The 22708-nt window shown below is 43.9% G+C and overlaps 1 pseudogene; it reads left to right on the top strand.

The window, feature by feature from the left end:
- The first annotated feature begins 19035 nt into the window (after positions 1-19035).
- Positions 19036-19368, top strand: LOC147904515 (peroxidase 15 pseudogene; annotated as a pseudogene).
- The last annotated feature ends 3340 nt before the right edge of the window (positions 19369-22708 follow it).

The raw sequence follows: 22708 nt of genomic DNA, 5'->3' as shown, positions 1-22708 counted from the left end.
AGAAACACATGAAATATCCATGAAACAATCAAACATTGATATCAAGAAGTGATGTTACAAGGAGTTTGTAAAGCATTGAAGCTACAAATCCAAGATAGTGATGAAAAGCATGGAAGCCAAAATTATTGAAGCATATAATTTGATGTATTACTTGTTTATGCAATTGCTCACTAACTTAACCGATCTACTGAGGTTCATACAATAAAAAACAATGGTACGACAATAATGGAAAAAACAATGAAAAATAAACTATAAGATAAAAAGTAGGTGATGTGCCACAAAGCTCAGGATGGAAAAATCACGATCCTTGCAACCAAATAGCATTTGTCATGAACAAAGACCATTCTTAAACATAGTCCATACTGCTGCAACTGTTACATATCAATGCTCCACTCTCATGTAACTACGCAGGAACCAGCTAACTCTACTTGTAAGCGCCCCATATGAGGAGAAGGCATTTCAGTAGCTCGGTTATCCAGTAGGTCCTGGTTTGGACACCAGATGGGGGCCATGTGTGGCCTGATGGCTGGACGTACTTGGCACACTGCCAACTAGGCTACATGCAAGTGTGGGAAGGCATCCCATGATTGACCGCACTGAGGGTAGATGGAGCATTTCCCAGGGTAGCCCACTCTCGGGTTGTGGGGCCCGTTTGGAGCCCCAGATGATCCCGAATGGCTCTAGGCCGAACGGAGTCCATAGGTCAGTTGCTCTATTTTGCGCACCGATTCTATCGTGTGGTCAGTGCCCTATTTCGGGACCGACCCCCAGTCGGTCGTTTTGGGCAGACTGGGTCGGTCACCCAATTGGGTCCAACCGACTACGAGTGGTGGCTATATAAGAGCAAGCTCGTGAAGCCCATTTCATCACTGGCTACAGTAACCCTGATTCCTTAGCATCTAGCCTCCGTCCTCTACTATTTCCAGCACGCCATCGAAGCTTCTTTCACAGGAGCGCATCTATTGTATCAACTCTACAGTAATAAAATTTTTTGATTCTCCATACTATCTACTTTTCTCTCTTGCGTATGAGATCCTGTCATCTGTTGAGCATAGACGTTGTATTATTTTCTTACATGCTATCAGAGCCTGGACTCTAGCAAGAAGATTTGGTAGTGTGTTTCTGTTTGCGAGTAGATTGTGAGAGATGGCCCAGCCCGCAAGACTGCGAATCCCACCGTTCGGCGAAAGCGAAAAGTTGGATGGCACTAACTATCCCCTCTGGAAGTTCAATATGAAGACCATCCTAAGTGCATACGAGCTTTGGAATACTGCTACTGTGGTGGACATGAAGCTGGTCTCGAGACCACCGAATCCGGCCAATGCAGCACAACAGATAGTACCAACTGTGGATGAGATTCTCGCATGGACAAGAAGAAATGCAGATGTGCTGTGTTCTATTGTCTGCAGTGTAAGTGATTTTGTCATGGTGTTAATTCAACATGTCACCACAGCGGAGGAGGCATGGAAGGTCTTGAAAAATCAGTATGAGACCATGAATCAGATGCGGATTCAAAATCTAGAGACTCAACTTGTGAACGAGAAACTGTCTGAGTCTGAAGCGACAGAGAAGTTCATCACCAAGGTGAGGAATCTGCTCGATCAGATGACTGCGATTGGCATCACCATCACCAGTGAGAATCTAGCAGGGAGGTGCATACGGATTCTCCCACCAAAGTACGACGGTCTTGTTACGGCACTGAATACGCAGAACAAAAATTCGCCCCTCAACTTTGAGGATTTCTGCGCAATGCTTCTGGAGGAGGAGATGCGTGGAAAGAAAAGGACTGGAGAAGATTCATCTTTCTACACTGGATCAAAGAAAGGTAAGGGTAAGGACTCTGGTAACCCATCTTCTTTTGATGATAAAAAAAGAAAGAAGAAGATCAAGTGCTTCTATTGCAACAAGGCAAGGCACAAGCAGAATGAGTGTCGGAAGAAGATTGCAGATGAGAAGAACGGAGTAAAGAAAGAGTCCAACAACAGTGCACAGGCAGCACCAGTACAGCTGTTCGTAGCAATTGAGGAGATTTGCACGGAAGCAGTTCATGTACCTGCGGATGAACCTTGGATTATTGACAGTGGTGCATCACGCCACATGACCAGTTGGAAGGATTGGTATACCTCTCTGTAGCCGGTAGGGAATGACATCCTGGTAGCAGTCGGCAATGATGCAAAATGTCTAGCAAAAGGAAAAGGTACGATTGCTCTCAAGTCAGATGGAGTTGTAAAACAGTTGTCCGATGTTCTTTATGTGTTAGAGATCAAGAGGAACTTGTTGTCCATTTCTCCGATCTTGGATCGAGACGTCAAAGTTCAATTCGATAAGAATGGTGCACAGATTTTGGATCTTCAAGGGAAGGTCATTGGTAAAGGTACACGGCGCAACAACATCTACGAACTCTCAGCTTTCAGTGCTCGAGCCGATGTGAAGAACACTAAGTTGTGGCATGAGAGGTTTGGTCATCTAAACCTTAGTTCTTTAAAGGAGATGCATAAAAGTCGAATGATTACAGACCTACCAGAAATTACAGATCTGCCCGATATATGTGAAGCTTGCATGATGGGCAAGTAGCATCGGCATCCCTTTCCTAAAGAGGCCAGCAAGGCAAAGGCTCCTCTAGAGCTTGTTCCCACAGACCTTTGCAGAAAGATGGAGATGGAAACTTTGGGTGGTCCCTACTATTCGATATCAATGCTCCACTCTCATGTAACTATGAGGGAACTAGCTAACTCTACTTGTAAGACCCCCATATGAGGAGAAGGCATTTGAGTAGCTCGGTTATCCGGTAGGTCGTGGTTTGGACACCAGATCGGGGCCATGTGTGGCCTGATGGCTGGATAGAGTTGGCACACTGCCAACTAGGCTACATGCAAGTGCGGGAAGGCATCCCATGACTGACCGCATTGAGGGTAGACAGAGCATTTCCTGGGGCACAGCCCACTCTCGGGTTGCAGGGCCCGCGTTTGGAGTCCCAGATGCTCTATTTTACGCCACGGTTCTATCGTGTGGTCGGTGGCCTATTTCGGGACTGACCCCCAGTTGACCGTTTTGGGCGGACTGGGTCGGTCACCCAATTGGGTCCAACCGACTACGACCAATGGCTATATAAGAGCAAGCCCGTGAAGCCCATTTCATCACTGGCTACAACAACCTTGATTTCTTAGCATCCAGCCTCCGTCCTCTACTGTTTCTAGCATGCCATCGAAGGTTCTTTCACAAGAGCGCACGGCTGGGAGGCAGCGCCATCTATTGTATCAGTTCTACAGTAATCAAAATTTTGATTCTCCATACTATCTGTTTTTCTCTCTTGCGTACGAGATCCTATTATCTGTTGAGGACAGATGTTGTATTGTTTTCTAACATGGTATTAGAGCCTGGACTCTAGCAAGAAGATTTGGTAGTGTGTTTCTGTTTGCGAGCAGATTGTGAGAGATGGCCCAGCCCGCAAGACTGCGAATCCCACCGTTCGGCAAAAGCGGAAAGTTGGATGGCTCTAACTATCCACTCTGGAGGTTCAAAATGAAGACCACCATCCTAAGCGCATACGAGCTTTGGGATACTACTACTGGGGTGGACGTGAGGCCGGGGTTGCGAGACCGAATCCAGCCAATGCAGGACAACAGATAGTACCAACTGCGGATGAGATTCTCGCATGGACAAGAAGAAATGCAGATGCAGTGTGTTCTATTGTCAGCACTGTAAGTGATTCCGTCATGGCGTTAATTTAACATGTCACCATAGCGGAGGAGGCATGGACGGTCTTGAAAAATCAGTACGAGACCACGAATCAGACGTGGATTCAAAATTTGGAGACTCAACTCGCGAACGAAAAATTGTCTGAGTCTGAAGCGGCAGAGAAGTTCATCACCAGGGTGAAGAATCTGTGCGATCAGATGACTGCGATTGGCAGCACCATCACCAGCGAGAATCTAGCACGAAGATGCATACAGATTCTCCCACCAAAGTACAATGGTCTTGTTATGGCGCTAAATACACAGAACAGAAATCCACCCCTCAACTTTGAGGATTTTAGCGCGATGCTTCTGGAGGAGGAGATGTGTCAAAAGACGAGGACTAGAGAAGATTCGGCTTTCTGGACTGGATCAAAGAAAGGTAAGGGTAAGGACTTTGGTAACCCATCTTCTTCTGATGATAAAAAGAGAAAGAAGAAGATCAAGTGCTTCTATTGCAACAAGGCAGGGCACAAGCAGAATGAGTGCTGGAAGAAGATTGCAGATGAGAAGAACGGAGTAAAGAAAGAGTCCAGCAACAACGCGCAGGCAGTACCAGTAGAGCTGTTCGTAGCAATTGAAGAGATTTGCATGGAGGCAGTTCATGTACCTACAGATGAACCTTGAATCATTGATAGTGGTGCATCGCGCCACATGACCAGTCAAAAGGATTGGTATACCTCTCTACAGCCGATAGGGAATGACATCCTGGTAGCAGTCGACAATGATGCAAAATGTCCAGCAAAAGGAAAAGGTACGATTGCTCTCAAGTCAGATGGAGTTGTAAAACAGTTGTCCCATGTTCTTTATGTGCCAAATATCAAGAGGAACTTGTTATCCATTTCTGCGATCATGAATCGGGACCTCAAAGTTAAATTCGATAAGAATGGTGCACAGATTTTGGATCTTCACGGGAAGGTCGTTGGTAAAGGTACACAGCACAATAACATCTACGAACTCTCAGCTTTTAGTGCTCGAGCCGATGTGAAGAACATTAAGCTGTGGCATGAGAGGTTTGGTCATCTAAACCTTAGTTCTTTGAAGGAGATGCAAAAAGTGGAATGATTACAGACCTACCAGAAATTTCAGATCTGCTCGATGTATGTGAAGCTTGCATGATGGGCAAGGAGCATCGGCAGCCCTTTCCTAAATAGGCCAGCAGGGCAAAGGCTCCTCTAGAGCTCGTTCACACAGACCTCTGCGGAAAGATGGAGACGGAAGCTTTGGGTGGTTCCTACTACTTCATGACGCTGATCGACAACTACAGTAGAAGGATATGGATATACTTCATGAAGACTAAAGACGAGGCTTTTAGTAAGTTCAAGGAATGGCATGTAATGGTTGAGAAAGAATCGGGAAGGAAGGTGAAGAAATTGAGAGCAGACAGAGGTGGAGAGTTCACATCAACTGAATCCGAAAGTTACTGCAAAAGTCACGGGATCAAGAGGTAGAAACCCCCGCCGCATACATCACAGCAAAATGGAGTAGCAGAGCGCAAGATGCGCGTCATCTGCGAAATGGGCAGGAGTATGATGAAAGGGAAAGATTTGCCAAAGACTTTATGGGTTGAAGCATGTAATACGGCAGTTTACATTCTGAATCGTAGCTACACGAAGGCTGTGAACGGGATGACTCCACTGCAGACCTTTTTTGGTAAGAAACCTTCAGCTACACATTTCAGAGTTTTTGGATGTGACTATTTTGTGCATGTCCCTAATGCTAACAGAGCCAAATGGGAACCGAAGAGCCGGAAGTGTATTTTCTTGGGCTACAGTGAAGAGGCGAAGGGTTACCGTCTCTATAACCCTGTAACCAAGAAGGTAATAGTAAGTCACGATGTGGTCTTCTCAAAATAGCCGCATCAATTGGAGGAGGATGCTTCCTTCCTAGACAACCAGAACTAGGATATCCATCCAGTACAACCACCAACAGTAGACCAAACTCCCCCAACGGTGCTTGGGAGGATTCAAGATAAAGAAGAGGAAGAAGAGCCTGTAGAACCACAATGGTAACAACCATTCCCGAAGTGGATAAAGCAGCTTTTGGATGGCAGAGAACCTCCAGCCATTGAGGAGGAACCATCTGAACACCGCCGGTCTAAGAGATTAGAGGAGCAAAGAAGGGCGCAAGAACACTTGGTCAACTATGCTTTGATGACAGAGGTGATCCGTGCTGATGAACCCAAGTGTCTTGAAGAGGCACAGGGTGATGATAGGTGGATGGAGGCTATGCAGTCGGAGTATGGCTCCATAATGAAGAACAACACTTGGGACCTTGTGGATGACCACCAAAACGCAAGGTAATCTGCACCAAGTGGGTGTACATGACCAAGTACAAGTCTGACGGCACGTTGGATAACTACAAGGCTCGGCTCATGGCAAAAGGATTCGCACAGGTACATGGTTTTGATTATCAGGATACTTTTGCTCCCACAGCTCGACTAACCACAATTCGCAGTGTTTTGGCTTTAGTTGCCCAAGGAAGTTGGATGTAAAATCCGCCTTTCTGAATGGAGATCTCAAGGAGGAGGTATACATGGAACAACCACCAGGTTTTGTGATCCCCGGTTCAGAAGGTAAAGTCTGTAAACTGAAGAAGGCACTTTACGGGCTGAAACAGGCCCCACGAGCATGGTACCAACGAATTGATGCCTACTTTCTGCAAAACGGGTTCAGGAGGAGCCCATCTGATGCAAATTTGTATATCTCCAGAGAAGGAGACACGTGTATGATCGTGGTCCTTTATGTGGACGACCTTGTCATAACAGGGAACCATGAAGAGAAGATCTCGCACACAAAGCATTTGCTAGGAAGAGAGTTGGAAATGACAGACCTCGTACTGATGCATTTCTGTTTAGGGATTGAAGTTTGGCAAGAGCCGAAAAAGATCTTCATTTCACAGCTGAAGTATGCTGGAGAGATACTGAAGGCATTTGGCATGGCTGAGTACAAGACAGTTGGTACCCCTATGGAGGTTGACATGAAGCTCTCAAACGAGGATTTATCACCACTGGTGGATGAAGCGAAGTACGGAAGACTTGTCGGCAGCTTGATTTACTTGTGCAACACGCGGCCGGACATCAGCTTTGTGACTGGTGTACTAAGCAGGTTTTTCAATAAGCCCCGGGAGAACCATTGGAGGACAGGGATGCGAGTGCTGAAATACATCAAAGGCACACTTGATTATGGCATCACCTATACCAAGGGCAACATCTTGACCGGATTCTGTGACATTGGTGGGCAGGAGATGTGGATAGCAGGAGATCAGTGACAGGTTACTGTTTCTCACTTGGATCTAGAGCTGTGTCATGGGTCAACAAGAAGCAACCCACAGTTGCTCTTTCTTCTACCGAGGCTGAGTACAAATCAGCATGCTTTGCTTCTTGCGAGGCAGTGTGGTTGAGGAGGATTTTAGGGGATATGGGTGCAGTGTAGAACAAGCCTATGCAATTATCATGTGACAATCAGAGTTGCATGGCGATTGCAAAGAACCCTGTGTTCCATGCTCGCACAAAACACATTGAGATTCAATATCACTTTGTACGCGAGCTCATCATGGATGGAGAGGTCGACTTGGTGTACTGTCCGACTACAGAGAATGCTGCGGACATCTTCACGAAGGCTCTTGGAAGAGACTTGCTGGAGAGGCATCTTCATCGACTTGGCATTGGACCGAAAAAGTAAGTTCACTTGCAGGTGGACATTGAGGGGGGGTGTTAGATATCAATGCTCCACTCTCGTCTAACCATGCGGGAACTAGCTAACTCTACTTGTAAGCCCCCCATATGAGGAGAAGGCATTTGAGTAGCTCGCTTATCCGATAGGTCCTAGTTTGGACACAAATGGGGGCCATGTGTGGCCTGATGGTTGGACGAAGTTGGCACACTACCAACTAGGCTACATGCAAGTGCAGGAAGGCATCCCATGACTGATCGCACTGAGCGTGGATGGAGCATTTCTTGGGGTAGCCCTCTCTTGGGTTCCGGGGCCTTTTTGGAGCCCCAGATGATCCCGGATGGCTCTGGGCTGAACGGAGTCCGTAGGTCATTTGCTCTATTTTGCGCACCGGTTCTATCCTGTGGTCGATGGCCTATTTCGGGACCGACTCCCAGTCGGCCGTTTTGGGCGGACTCGGTCAGTCACCCAATTGGGTCTAACCGACTATGAGTGGTGGCTATATAAGAGCAAGCCCGTGAAGCCCATTTCATCACTGGCTACAGCAACCCTGATTCCTTAGCCTCCAGCCTCCGTCCTCTACTGTTTCCAGGAGGCAGCACCATCTATTGTATCAGTTCTACAGTAATCAAATTTTTTGATTCTCCATACTATCTGCTTTTCTCTCTTGCGTACGAGATCCTGTTATCTGTTGAGCACAGACATTGTATTATTTTCTTACAGCAACCTCTAGGAAAACAAGCTAATTTTGAAAGAGACGAGACGGTAACGAGCCAAATCAACTTGCTATCTCCCTCAAAACACATCCACTCCTATATATGATGCTTTTTGCTAAATCAACCCGCATAGACTTGCAGAAAAGGGGGAGAAAAGGTCTTTTACAAGAATTTAAAGACCCAACATAATGGTACTTTGTTGCAATATGCAAAAGTTATGGCCAGCTCACTCTATGACTTTCGCTCCTCTTTTCGCTCCTCTTTTGCTATGGTCTACGGTCTGACTTAAGAGATTCCTCCTCAATCTTGATGTATTCAATGATGTACTTTGCAAGTGAGCTTGTGATCACATAATCAACTAAGTCGATCCGTGAGTTTCCTTGCATGTGGATTCTCCCATGTTTTGAAAATCCATTGTGCCATTGCATAATTGTTGAAACCGACATGGTGATTGAAATAACCACTAGAAAGCTAGTTTTAGTCACCCCTATGGTTGTGTCTATTCCTATCTTATTAATGATGCTTAATAACTATCAATTGTACATAGTGTGCAATTGAAGGGGGAGCGAGAGAAGTCGGATGGGTAAAATATTAATGGGCTAGGTTTATAAAGAGGTAGAAGTCCCAAACACGTGGCTATATTCATGGACTCCATGCATAGAGCACCGAAGAGAAGAGAGGAGTCCTTATTTTGCATTATTTATGGATGGTTTCCTTTCGCTATGCCTAAGTTTAGTTGGCTATGATCTCACTAGGATTGATGGTGCATGATAACTAGCTATTGCTTCATTCTCTTTGAATGATACCATGTCTTGTTGCCAAGGTAGGTGTGGAGTCTATAAGTAGTATCTCACTCATGATGTCTCATCTTACATAGCTCATCATCGGCTACATTGTAAGATTATCCTTGACTGTGCACACCGCAAAGATTTTGATCATGGTGCAGGGGCGCCAATTAGCTAGATTTAGTCCAACTAAATGAACTTGGAGAATGGCTTGATAACATTGAACAATTGGATCTCTTCACATGCGAAAGGTGGTGTAAATCTCAATGTTTTTTTTGAAAACACCCTCACTCAACCAGAAGATATAAAAAAACAATGGCATTAAAAAATATGCTTGTTTAAGCATGTGAACGGTATATCCTCTAGGAATCATATCCATGGATGCTAGCCTAGCTTATGTGACAACACTGACAGTGTGCTACGAAGGAGTTCAACTTATGTGTGACTTAAATGAGTGTAATTACTAAGGCTAGTTATTGGTCTTGGCGTAGTCTTTGGCATAATTTCCAACATATAGTTAAAATAGGAAAAGGTAGCTTGGAAAGAGGCCATAAGCTTGGATCTTTCTCTTTGCTTGGTGTAGCTCAAAACCTTCTTGTAGAAGTAGGAGCCTCTATTTCTCATGGAACGCAAGGAATGCCTTGCTCTCCAAGATTTTATGAAGCTCCTCAACCTCCTTTTTCTAGACTCATATTCCTATCGAAGTGGAAGAGGTCCTCTTCTTAAAGTGCAATTATGGTACGGTGTCCCTCCTTTGCTCCATAAGAGGAAATCGATGCATGCTTGTAGTGATCAATGACAAAAACATGTGGCTCCAGCAATTGATGGGTTTTATTAAGCTGGAATGCTCGTTTGGGTTCTCGTGCCACTAGGCAAAATGCTCAAGGGAAGTGCTTGAAATGTTACAACAGTGAGCTGCACAGAAATACCTCAAGAGGCCGCCCTTTGACAGTGGACTTGGAGCACCAAGAACCTGGCAAAGGGGGCTCGATTTTAATATGTTTTGAGAGAGACGGGACCGAGTCACAACGATGCATGCATGGATTTGTGAAGTCAAATGTCCAGGCTGGCAACCCGCGATGTTTAACGTTTGATTACTATAAAGCATTGGCTTGCCTTTCTCACGCTTCATCTTCAGTTCTGCACAGTGCCATCTATTGTATCAGTTCTACAATAATCAAATTTTTTGATTCTCCATACTATCTGCATTCTCTCTTGCGTACGAGATCCTGTTAGCTGTTGAGCACAGACGTTGTATTATTTTCTTACAGCAACCTCTAGGAAAACAAGCTAATTTTGAAAGAGACGAGACGGTAACGAGCCAAATCAACTTGCTATCTCCCTCAAAACACATTGACTCCTATATATGATGCTTTTTGCTAAATCAACCTGCATAGACTTGCAGAAAAGAGGGAGAAAAGGTCTTTTACAAGAATTTAAAGACCCAACATAATGGTACTTTGTTGCAATATGCAAAAGTTATGGCCAACTCACTCTATGACTTTCGCTCCCACAACAACACAAAGCAACTATAGACGCGCTTGGTAGACGCGCAAAATAGACGGCGCGTCTATAGGCGTTGCTTTAGTAGAGAAATTACGGGCGGGTCTACATGCGCGTCTAAAAGCTCATCTATTTGCGTGTGAATCACCGCGTCTATTTGCGCGTCTGACCTGAGAAAATACGGGCCCGTCTAACATCCCGTTTATTTGCGCGTGTATTTGCGCATTTATTTGCACGTTTACACTGAGAATCAGACGCGCATTTAGACGCATAAATAGACGCGCTCCAGAGAATACAGAAAGTGAGATTTTGATATACATCATTGCTTTCCAAACATTTCCCATGATTACCAAAGCACATAATTTTTTGCAAGCCCACGTATACAAGAATTAAGTGAGATGAGGAGAATGAGACAATATGTAAAATAGTTTTGCCAATATCAATTGTGGGGCTACGGTTCAATCTCATCCTCAATGGGATCAACCCTTGCCAAACTATCTACTTCAAAATCCAAACAAGTGATTAGATCTACAAATACATTCAACCCACTACTACTTGTGCCACTCATGTGCTCATCGAAATCAGCATCTCCAATGGTAGGCTCGTCCTCACGGGTAATGGCCTCAATATCTATATCTCCTATCTCATGATCATCCTCCTCTCTTGTATCATGGTCATCATCACGTCCATGGCCATGATCATCCTCCATACGCTCCATATTAGTAAATGTACTATACATCACGTTGGAACGTGGCATAATAGGTATGACATGCCACCATCTATTATTATCCACCATTGGTTGATAGAAAACCTAATTCAAACACAAATACAATCATGTTACTTTTCTTGCATCAAATATTTAAAAGCGAGTATTTTTATGTGTGTGCGCAGTACCTGTTCACATTGTTGCGGTAGTACTAGTGTGTCCTTCCTACTTTGCCAAAACTTTGTGGAGTCAATAGTTACAAAGCCTCTTGCATGGCGTTTGATTGTTGCATTAGGGCCTCTTTCCACCACGTCCTTAAACCACTTTACATCCAAAACATACACAAAGAAGCGTCGAAAGTCAAGCATAATGATATCTTGGATTATGCCACAATAATCATCCATGGCTCCATTGGCTCCCTCAAAGCTAGCAATGATGCCGCAATCTTGTGTGTTTCTCTTATCATCAATCCGTTGTGTTCGAAAATGCTTGCCCTCACAGCATATAGCATTGAACATAGTGCACTACACCAAGAAAAAATCAATTAAATAAGCAATCTAAATTTTAAAAAGCTCCTAACTTATGCATAACATTCTATATACCGACCTTGCTCATGCATCCCCTAGCATACTCCTATTCTTCCATTGTGATATGCATCCCCTCGTCTTTTTCTGCTTTCTCCATTTCATCAAGTAGCCAATCCACATGAATATCCTTTGGAAGTGCTCTTAGATGCTGAGGGTATGGCACACGAGATCCGTGGTGTGTACGAAAGAGGGCCCTTTCTTCTTGTCTTCTTGCCTTTGCATCCTCGTATCTTGTCACCCATCTTTTCATCACATCACTATGAAGCACGCAAAAGAGGTTGATACTATTATGCAACTCCGTGTCTATTACTTTGTTGCGTCCTTTTCCTTGAGGCACAATAGAGGTCATCCTTAGGTCTTCATCATCTCTCCATAGTCGTGGGAGAGAGCTATCCACATCAACAAGAAACTCAGAAATATATACAAGTGACTCTTGTACCAACCAACCCTCGGCCATGCTACCTTCGGGTCTTGCATTTTGTCTCACGAAGCCCTTCAAGGTCTTCATGAAGCGCTCGAGGAAGAACAACCATCGTGCATGTATAGTACCGCATATAGCAATCTCATCCACCAAATGTACTATGAGATGTAGTTGGCTTGTGAGAATAGAACGTGGAAATGTCTCCTCCACTAAACAAACCGCCTCCACTGACATAACTCGAGCATTCTCAAGCGTCGTGGGATCTATTTCCTTTGAGCTCACATCAAGACTACTTTGCAATTGAAGTCTCGTGATGAGGGAGGCCTGCTCACATCATGCACCTCGATACCTCTCCAAAGTATCTCTAGCTCATCAATCAAAGGCTCCAAATAAACATCAGGGTTTTTGACTTTATGTTTCCCTGGAATTAGAAGGGACAGCATGACATGTCCTTTCTTAATAGCCATAGAGGGTGGAAGATTGTAATTCACCAATACCACTGGCCATACACTGTAAGACGTGCTTTTGAGACCAAATGGGTTCACACCGTCCATACCCAATCCAAGTCTCAAGCTCCTAGGTTCTTCCTTGAAGCTTGGCCATGTGTCTTCAATATGCTTCCACGCAGGAGAGTCCGCGGGAGTTCTCCACTTGCCATCGGTTGATCGATGGGAGGAATGCCATGACATGAGCTCTGCAATAGATATGCACTTGAACATATGTTGGATGCGAGGGATTATGGGAAAATGTCGCAATACCTTATGCGACACGTCCAAGGTTTTGAGATCTGCTCTATATCTTGCCTCTCCACAAGTAGGACACTCTCTTGCATCCTTATGTAGTCCACGAAACAAAACGCAATCGTTGACACATGCATGGATGCGGTTGTAATCTAATCCTCCAAGAGAGGTCACATGTTGCCTTGCCATATTTCTTGAGGTCGGTAATTTATTCTCCCTTGGAAGCATTTTACACAATAGCCTGCACGTGAAGACCATAAATGAGGAAAAGCATTCGAGTAATTGACCCACTAGCATAATTCACCATGTTTGCAAAATCGACTTTAAAGCTTACTTGAGTAATGCATTCAAACTTGCATTGCTCCATCCATAGATGGCTTGCAAGTTTAGTAACTCAAGGGAGGCACGTAGAACAGAGAATGTGCACCCCTCAAACACTGGAGTCGATGCTGCGGTAAAAAGATCATCCTGCTCCATGCTATTATCCCTCCCTTGATGGACATATAAATCCCGCACCATATCATCAAACACCTCCTCCTCCACGGCTTCATGAGGTAATGGCGAAGGGCTACTATCACCATCACTCCATGCATCCGTAACGGTCCCTCCTGAAGATCCCACCTCATATCGCCGACGCTTCGCCTCCTCACGACGGGAATAGGGTAACATGTGCGGGTGTGGCACTGCATCCTATATCAAATTAAAACGGGATCATAACTCAAACATATGAACACCCATAGGTATCTCAATCAACCTTAACTTACAAACCCTTACCCTGTTTACGGTCACATCCCATTCTCCATACTTTGAGATATGATTGAGTGTAATCCTGCATGCATGATACATGTTTCCTCGACATCGATCACACAAACATTTGATTTTTTGCTCCAACCACATTTCGCGATGGTGGATACGGAGGGATTCATCCTCACTGGAGCTACTTGTTAACGATGGAGACATCCTACAAACAAACAACCCACCAAATTTGCTCTTCTTCAAATGTTTAATTTAAACTTTGTGTTGCATCTATCGCCGCGTCTATAGTTGCGTCTAACACCGCGTCTAACGGCGCGTCTAAACGCGCGTCTACTCTGTGTATTTAGACGCGCCTATAGACGCGCTAATAGACCCGACTATAGACGCGGCTTTTAAACCTGCTTTTCGGCGCACCGCTCGCTTTGCTTTTCTTTACATTACTTAAACTTCGCGCGTGGCTTCCTTCCTTCTTTATTAGCAGATCCATAGATTCGAAGCTTAAGAGAGAGCCTCCCATACTTACTTCCAAGCTTTCACTCAAGAGAAAGAGACCGTACCTACACTTACTTCTAAGCTTAAAGAAGAGGAGGACGAACAAGGAGAAGAAGCAAGTTTGGAAAAGAAAGAAGAACCTTCCATACCTTTATCCAAGTAAGTCTTTTTGCAGTTGATCTTGTTTGGAAGTTTGCTCTCTCCAGTTTTGTACTTTCTCGTATCCAGGAAGCGCAGGATCTAGGTATGAGTGTCACGTTTTTGTGTCGGGCGCAACGTCCTTTTCGACTTTTTAGAAATCTCGTCTGTCGGAGCGCGTCTATAGGTGCGTCTCAGGGTGCGTCTAAAAGCGCGTCTACAGGCGCATCTAACCGCACGTCTGGCTTGTTGCAGACACACACAGACGTGTCTATAGACGCTTTGTTAGACGCTCTGTTAGACGCCCTGTTAAACGCTCTGTTAGACGCTCTGTTAAACGCTCTGTTAGATGCTCTCTTAGACGCTCTGTTAGACGCGTCTATAGACGCGCAAATCAGACGGGTCTATAGATGCGCTCTGACAGCCTCTCTTTTCTTCCCCTTTCTTCTCAGCTCATCAGTAATAGATTTTTTTCATTTTTTCCAGTTCAACATGTGGCCAGGAAGCGCTTCTAGCTCACCTGATCCCTGGGAATCTATTTGGAAGGACTTATATAACATTTTAGGGCACCCTCCTAGTCCTGCAGAGTTATACGGGTATATGACGGGTACTCTTAACACTCCCCAGGAGTCAGCACTACAGACTCCAAGCCACCCCACACCACCTGAGATCACCCCAACGGAGTCAGCACAGCCGTCTTATGCCCCTTCTTATGCCCCTTTCCCCGTACCGTCTTATGCCCCTTCCCCCATGCCGTCTTATGTCCCTTCTGCCATCCCGTCTTATGCCCCTTCCCCCATGCCGTCAGGAGGTCCTTCTGTCTCGGCGAGCCATCGGCGTACTCCCCAGCCATCAAGACTCGGTTCTCCAGCTACGAGTGGTCAGCGTAGTCCTGTGCAGTCCCCAGCTACGAGTGGCCAGCGTACGAGCTCGACACGACAGGGTAGTAGGCATAGTAGCAGGGAGAGCGGTGGGGGATGCATGGCACAGTGCTTTGGGCCATGTGGCGGTGAGGAGGATGATGATTCAGATGATTTAGACGTGCCTCTGGGTGATGGTACGATTTATTATGACATCACTCAAATAGGAGGCATCTTGATGGATGCGCGGGGGAAGGACATCATGGCCTTCATGCGCTCTGTAATTGCTAACAATTACAGAGATTGCTTTATCCACTATAAAGACCACCCAAAGAGGTTGGCTGATGAGACCCTCGCTACTGTTCGCTCTAGGTATCCTAACCCCCCCAATCGCCAGTTCACAGATAAATGGGGAAAGTCAAAGATTGTTACGATACTTAGCAATAAAAGATCTTCGCTTAAGAGGCAGGCACTAGCGGAGCTTGCCAGGCTTGAGGCAGGTCAACCACCAAGGGGCCCGCCCCACACCGCTCACAAGCATGAGTGGAAGAAGGCAATGAGGTCAGCGAGGGAGGACCCCAGTCTGCAGCACGTCAGCACGTGGAGGCATGGAGGATCCAGATGGAGGAATATGGAAGCACGCATTTTGGAGCAGGGGGTGTTGAATCATGGGAGGCCCAATTTGTAAGTATCGATCTCAAATTATATTGCTTATGTAGTTTATTAGGAGGTTGGTTGTTTCTTTGTACTAATCCCTCCACAAAGTGTGTCGCGGTCATGCAGCTTGAGATCGTGGGCAGATACCCTACTCCAGTGGAGACAGCCTACCACCGCCACCATCGCAGAGGAGATACATGGAGGCACTTCTATGATGACGGGTTGATTACTGAGGAGCAGTATTCCCGAGCTACTGGAGCGGCCCCCCAGGTATTTGAAAGTAATTAAATAATGCCAAAATTATAAGTAAAGATTTGATTCTTCATACATTGATATATGTTGTCCCTTGTTTACAGGCCCATGCACAAGACGACGAGGAAGACGAGGAAGGAGGCGCAGAAGGGAGCGCAGAAGGGAGTGCAGAAGGGAGCGTGGAAGGCAGCGAGGATTAGTCGTAGAAGTAGTGCTAGCTACTCTTTTTTGTACTTAAAGCCACTGGCTTGGCTTCGTGCCTCTTGTATATAGACTCCTCTTATTTTTTGTACTTAAAGCCACATGACGTGGCTTAGCTTCCTTATTTTTTGTACTTGAAGCCACATGACATGGCTTAGCTTCGTGCTATATGTATATACAAGCACTTTTTGAGCTTTCAATTTTATTGCATTTTGGAGTTGTAATATTTTATTTGGAATTGTAATTAAAATGCAGTTGGCTGTAAGAATTGAATTATAGAATGTGGATATGGGATTCTTGTAACTATATAGCATACACAACATACACAGTATTCTGTAAATTTTTTTTTTTTTTTTTAAAGCGCGTCTATCCATGCGTTTAAAAACGCGCTTATATTCGCGTCTGTCTGTTCGACTTGCGTCTATATGTGCGTCTATAAACGCATTTATAAGCGCGTCTATTTATGCGTCTAACTGCGCGTCTATATGCGCGTGAGTCTGATATATAGACGCGCAATTAGACGTGGGTCTCCAGACGCGCAAATAGACGCGCCTGTAAGATTTTTATTTAGTTCATGAAATGCGTCTGTGCACGCGTCTATGGGTGCTTTGTCTTGTTGTGTCCTCTTTTGCTATCCCAATTGAGGAGATTGTCTCTGTCGTAGCACCTTGACTTTTGTATATGATGTGTTTTGCCAAATCGACCCATTCGGTTTTTTAGAATAGGACTATTTTAAGAATTTTGAGATCCAACATGATGATACTCTGGTACTCTGTTGTGAGATGCAATAGTGATGGATCGCTCTCTAATTTTTCCTATACTAGAAGGAGACTAACTCCCCTCAATGCACAACAACTTTTATATATGATGCTTTTTTCCAAATCAGTATGAGTTGTTATGCAAACCAGTTCTATTCTAACATATTCAAGCTATGGTGTAGCAACTTGATTCAACAAAAGGTCCATCCCTTTCGGGTTATTTTGGGGTTCTCTTCGTGGTGGCTACCCAATCTGTTGTGTTTCGAAATGGTCTTTGTTCGCGATGGATCCTATTTAGTTGCATAGATCATGAATCTCCATTGGCATCTACACACACACACACACACGATTACACACCACGTTTCTAACAATTATGCCTACAGGCACTGGTCTACGGTCTGACTCAAGAGATTCCTCCTCAATCTTGATGTATTCAATGATGTACTTTGCAAGTGAGCTTGTGATCACATAATCAACTAAGTCGATCCGTGAGTTTCCTTGCATGTGGATTCTCCCATGTTTTGAAAATCCATTGTGCCATTGCATAATTGTTGAATCCGACATGGTGATTGAAATAACCATTAGAAAGCTAGTTTTAGTCACCCCTATGGTTGTGTCTATTCCTATCTTATTAATGATGCTTAATAACTATCAATTGTACATAGTGTGCAATTGAAGGGGGAGCGAGAGAAGTCGGATGGGTAAAATATTAATGGGCTAGGTTTATAAAGAGGTAGAAGTCCCAAACACGTGGCTATATTCATGGACTTCATGCATAGAGCACCGAAGAGAAGAGAGGAGTCCTTATTTTTCATTATTTATGGATGGTTTCCTTTTGCTATGCCTAAGTTTAGTTGGCTATGATCTCACTAGGATTGATGGTGCATGATAACTAGCTATTGCTTCATTCTCTTTGAATGATACCATGTCTTGTTGCCAAGGTAGGTGTGGAGTCTATAAGTAGTATCTCACTCATGATGTCTCATCTTACATAGCTCATCATCGGCTACATTGTAAGATTATCCTTGACTGTGCACACCGCAAAGATTTTGATCATGGTGTAGGGGCACCAATTAGCTAGATTTAGTCCAACTAAATGAACTTGGAGAATGGCTTGATAACATTGAACAATTGGATCTCTTTCACATGCGAAAGGTGGTGTAAATCTCAATGTTTTTTTTGAAAACACCCTCACTCAACCAGAAGATATAAAAAAACAATGACATTAGAAAATATGCTTGTTTAAGGATGTGAATGGTATATCCTCTAGGAATCATATCCATGGATGCTAGCCTAGCTTATGTGACAACAATGACATTGTGCTACGAAGGAGTTCAACTTATGTGTGACTAAAATGAGTGTAATTACTAAGGCTAGTTATTGGCCTTGGCGTAGTCTTTGGCATAATTTCCAACATATAGTTGAAATAGGAAAAGGTAGCTTGGAAAGAGGCCATAAGCTTACATCTTTCTCTTTGCTTGGTGTAGCTCATAACCTTCTTGTAGAAGTAGGAGCCTCTATTTCTCTTGTGGAGCGCAACGGATGCCTTGCTCTCCAAGATTTTATGAAGTTCCTCAACCTCCTTTTTCTAGACTCATTCCTATCGAAGTGGAAGAGGTCCTCTTCTTAAAGTGCAATTGTGGTACAGTGTCCCTCCTTTGCTCCATAAGAGGAAATCGATGCATGCTTGTAGTGATCAATGTCAAAAACATGTGGCTCCAGCAATTGATGGGCTTTATTAGAGTTGGAATGCTCGTTTGGGTTCTCGTGCCACTAGGCAAGATGCTCAAGGGAAGTGCTTGAAATGTTACAATAGTGAGCTGCACAGAAATACCTCAAGAGGCCGGGTGACAGTGGACTTGGAGCGCCAAGAACCCGTCAAAGGTCAACTTCAACGTCAATGTCAACTTCAACTCCCGGGCTTCAACTTCAACGTCAGCGGCCTTGTTGCCAACTTCGCGGCAGTTGGTCGCTCTGTCGGGCGCACACACCATCGGCAAGGCCAACTACGCCACATTCAGCTCGCGCTTGACTTCGAGTCCGCCGGATCCTACCATGGACAGCTCCTACCACGCCTCCCTGCTCCAGCTCTGCACCGCTAACAGCACCAACTTTGCCAATCTGGATGTGGGCACGCCCACAGTGTTCGACAATCGATACTACGTGAATCTCGTCAAGGGCAAAGGGCTTCTGCATTCGGACGAGGTGCTCTACTCCACTGCGGGAAGCACCCGGGAACAGGTCCTAGGTTACGCCAGCGATCAAACGTCCTTCTTCCGGGACTTTGTGGCAGCCATGGTCAAGATGGGAAACATCAGCCCCCTCACCGGAATGCAAGGGCAGATCCGGAAGCAATGCAGGGTGGCGAACAGCGCGGGCGCTACCTAGACGTGTAGAATAGAGTCGAGGCATGATCCGGGAATGTACACAGGAAATTCTTTCACGCTCGCTCTAGTCATAACATTATATTAATTTGAAAATGCTATCTTCATCATGTGCTCCATTGCGTCAACTCTTTGATATATTGTGGGAAGCAATTACACATAATGCAACCATACATGCTTTGGCAAGAGAAACTGAAAAACCGAGGTTTCACCCTAAACCCCTTGCTTCCATAATTCCAAAAGAGCCCGCACAAGCATAAGGAAGGGAAAGAAGAATATGGAACTTGAAAAAAGCTATCAACTAACAATTCCACTTGTAAAGGAGGCTAATTTATCCATCGATATTTCCATCAATTCATACAATTCAAGAAACTCTCAAGCGTTTCAGCCTCAAGAATTCCAAAATGATCTATAGATTCTATACGAAATCTTGCAATAATATAATCTAAAAGCTCTAGAAAAACAAGATCCAAATTTAATCGTAGAACCAAGAAATCATAGATGCCAATGGAGATTCATGATCTATGCAACTAAATAGGATCCATGTGGAACAAAGACCATTTTGGAACATAGCAAATTGGGCAGCCACCATGAAGAGAACCCCAAAATCTCGGGGGGTTCACTATGTATAAACCCCTCTATATCACGTGTGTTCAAGGCCTATTTCTAAAATCCCTTATATGTAAATTTTTCATTAATAAAATGTACCCCTTTTTTATACAAATCTGTAAATTTTTTCCAAAACTATTTTAAATAGTCCCTTATGTATATTTATTTCTGTAAATTTTAGAAATAAAAAATATCCTTTTGTTGAACTCACGTGATAGGGTTACATATGATGAGTGACCCCCCCGAGCCCAAAATGACCTGGAAGAGATGGACCATTAGCCAAATTAAGTTGCTACACCATAGCTTCAGTATATTAGAATAGAACCGGTTTGCATAACAACTCAACCTGATTTGGAAAACAGCATCTTATATAAAAGTTGATGTGCTTTGAAAGAGGTAGTCTCCTTCTAGTATAGGAGAAATCAGTGGGCGATCCATCACTATTGAGTCTCATAGTAGAGTACCATCCTATTGGGTCTCAAAATTCTTAAAATAGACCTATTCTACAAAACCAAGGGGGTTGCTTTGGCAGAGAGAATCCTATAAAAAAGTTGAGGTGCTATGATAGAGTTAGTGTCCTCCTTGTATAGTGAAAGTCAGAAAGTGAGCCATAACTTTTGCATATTGCAACAAAGTACCATTATGTTGGGTCTTTCAATTCTTGTGATAGACCTTTTCTCTCAAAAGGGAAGGGGGGGGGATGCACTATGTATAAACCTTATTTATCACACTCTCGTTCAAGGCCCACTTGTAAAACCCCAAGTTATCTATAAATTTATCATGAATAGAATTCATCCTTTCTCTATTATATATGCCAAGAACCCCTTTATATGGTACCCCTTTGTATGTGAAAAATGGGATTATTTTGGTGCTAAGATTGAAACTAATTGCCTAAGTTTTGTACCTTCAAATACCTCGATCGAGGTATGCTATGCCCAGATCATATACCTCGATCGAGGTATTCAATGCATTACGCATGTATAAACCTCGATCGAGGTACCCCTCGGTCATAGCACATACCCCTCGGTCATATACCTCGATTGAGGTATTGTATGCCTCACGCAGGTCATATACCTCGATCGAGGTGGGAAGTAGCAAGCTAAGGGTGTCCACTTTTTGTTCACTCCCCAATCCTTAGGAGGTGGAAAAACAAGCTTTTTAGCACACAAAAATGCAAATCTCACCTACTTCCCTATGAATCTAGTCTTTGAAGTCTTCTGACACAACATCACACTTGCTATTTTGCAGACAATCGTATAGTCTGATCGAAAATTCGATGCACACACAAAAAATTTCTTTGTGTCATACGGCATGGTTCCAGGGTGGTCACACGTTTGTCACAAACAGAGAGTGTCATATTAAATTCTAAATTTCTCACTCATTTTAGATTAAATGTTATTGAAACTTTGTAAGTGGTCTCTTTGCATTATGTAGAGCTTAACTTGATTTATTGGTAATTTTTTGAATGATTTATCTAATTATAAATAATTATTTATAATAAATAAAGTCATAAAATACATGCATTTTAGTAGCACACCACATTTTTTTAGTATTTTGAATAATTAAGCAAATCCAATTCGGTGGAAGGTTAGTAGGCACATAAGGGTGTGTGGTTGAATCATCAAATCCCAAATCCAACGGTTAGATTTAGGAAGATTAAAGTTTAATTTTGACTTTTACTCCTGAGAGGATCAATAAAGAATATTAAAAATAAATCTAGTAATTCTCAAACATGACCAAACATTTCAAAGATGTCAATATTTTTAATCCTCTGCATGATGAATAAGAGGAAAGAATTTTGGTTAAATTTGACTAAGCGAAACATACGATATGGCCTCCAAGAGTGAAATCTCCCTTTTGTGGGGGAAAAAGGGCCACCCAAGCCTAATACCAAGACAAGGTAGGCTTGGTATTAGGCTTGGTGAGGTAGGCTAGGAGCATCACCGACCCTAGTGGCAAGCCTTTGGAGTGTGCATGCTGCCCATGCGGAAGACTGAGTCATCAAAACCATGCCATGTTGTTAGACCACGTGGTGCCATGTCATCAAGGAGATGTGACATCACTCCTTACCATGTCACCTTACATTGCCACACATGTTGCCATATGTGCCACCTCATCATTTTACATCATGAGCCATGTCATCACACCTTGCCACCTTGGCATACCTCGTCAACCTTGCTACGTCACCAATCCCTCCACCTCAATTTGCCATGTCAATCACAACAACACAAAGCAACTATAGACGCGCTTGGTCGCGTCTATAGGCATTGCTTTAGTAGATGAATTACAGGCGCGTCTAAAAGCTCGTCTATTTGCGCATAAATTACTGCGTTTACGTGCACGTCTAACCTGAGAAAATACGGGCCCGTCTAACATCGCGTTTATTAGCGTGTCTATTTGCGCGTGTATTAGCGCGTTTATTTGCACGTTTACACTGAGAATCAGATGCACATTTAGACGCGTAGATAGACGCAAACCAGAGAATATAGAAAGTGAGATTTTGGTATACATCATTGCTTTCCAAACATTGCCCATGATTACCAAAGCACATAATTTTTTGCAAGCCCACATATACAAGAATTAAGTGAGATGAGGAGAATGAGACAATATGTAAAATAGTTTTGCCAATATCAATTATGGGGCTACGGTTCAACCTCATCCTCAATGAGATCAACCCTTGCCAAACTATCTTCTTCAAAATCCAAAGAAGTGTTTAGATCTACAAATACATCTTG

The sequence above is a fragment of the Dipteris shenzhenensis genome, chromosome 2, assembly GCF_047967505.1.
Source record: "Dipteris shenzhenensis isolate YYH24624 ecotype China chromosome 2, Dip_SZ_1.0, whole genome shotgun sequence".
Lineage (NCBI taxonomy): Eukaryota > Viridiplantae > Streptophyta > Polypodiopsida > Gleicheniales > Dipteridaceae > Dipteris > Dipteris shenzhenensis.
This window is presented reverse-complemented; position numbering and strand designations above follow the sequence as displayed.